We start from the raw sequence: 1596 nt of genomic DNA on the forward strand, positions 1-1596 counted from the left end.
TTGTGCTCACTTTTTGTTTTTATTGTTTTTGTTTTATTAGCTCTTAGAATTCCAGGGAATGCATTTTGATTATACTCAACTCTCCCAAGATGTAGCCTTCTTCCCTACCCACCTAACTTTGTGTCCTCTTTTTTTTTCCATCCAATCCAATTTGGGCTGCCCATATATTCTTGGGTATCTAGACACACATCTTCTGAAGCATGCTTGACCTACCAAAGACAACACTCTTTTTTTCATTATTTATTTATACATTTTACATACTAATATAAGCCTCCTCCTCATAGTCTCCCTCACACAGATCCTCCCCCATTCACTTCTCCCCTTCTCCTCTGAGAAGGGGGAGGCCCCTCCTCAATGTCACCCCACCCTTACATCAAGTCACTGGAGAACTAGATGCTTCTCTCCCACTGAGGAGAGATGAGGTGCCCCAGTTAGGGGAGTGGGATCCATAGTCAGGCAACAGGTTCAGGGACAGCCCATCCTCTAGTTGTTGGGGGATACACATGAAGATCACACCTGCAACATGTGGGGGTGTGGCTAGGTCCAGCCCATGCTTGCTTTTTGGTTGATGGTTCAGTCTCTGAGAGCCCCCAAGGGTCCAGGTTAGTTGACTTTATTGGTCTTCTTATGAACTTCTTATCCTCCTTGCAGGGATTATACTCTTNAAGAGAGTTTTGAGGATCATTACAGGGAGGATGCAAAAAGTGTTTAAGAGGCAGAAGCAGTGGATGACTACAAGAGAAAGTTTTCCAGACATAGCAGAGAAGTTGTTTATGTAAGCTCATAGNAGCCCCGTCAGCACACNCAAGAAGACAAAATACCCAGCATGGAGACAANAGAGGGGGACGATATAAAGTATCACCCACTCAGCAGAGGAACTATTGGTAATTGATAGTGGACAGATTCACTTTTAATTCCCAGGGCTTAGGATAGAGCCTGGCACACACTGGCATTTAATAAGTAAGTACGTGTAAATGGATGTGGGTGGTGCTTATTTTAAGAAGAACAAGAAAAGGAGGAAGAAGTGGTGGGGGGAGGAGAAGGAAGAGAAAGAAAAGGAAGAGGAGAAGGAGGAGGAAGAGGAAAAAGAAGGAGGAGGAGGTTCACCTAAGACAAAGAGAGTACTGTCTGTCCTAATTTTCCATTCCTGCATTCTTCCAGGTCCATGTTTCATGCAAATTCATGACAGTATCATTGTTAAATGAGAAAGGAAAGGCAGTATCAGAGTGTGCTGAAGTCACTGTGGGTTTACAAGATGTAGCCTTACCCCCAGTTCTTCCCCAGGGAAAAAATAAAATACTAAGAAATTAAAATAAGTGAAATGCTTGAAATTAGTTAAATATAGAAAAGTTCAAGATGAAATTAACTAAATTCAAATCTTAAAAACTGCACTCAAAAAATAAAACAAGAATAAAAATGTAGGCATAAAAGAAAAAGGAGAAAGCTCAACAGATTTTGAATTAAAATCTAACTATATGCTGTGTATTAGACATTGACTTAAAATGGAAAGATAAAAACAAAGGGAAGCTACTTGTCAAGTAATGAACCTGAGCTAAATATTAAACAGAGATATAAATTATGTCTTAAATAAAAAAT

Source organism: Mus pahari, chromosome 1, assembly GCF_900095145.1.
Source record: "Mus pahari chromosome 1, PAHARI_EIJ_v1.1, whole genome shotgun sequence".
Classification (NCBI taxonomy): domain Eukaryota; kingdom Metazoa; phylum Chordata; class Mammalia; order Rodentia; family Muridae; genus Mus; species Mus pahari.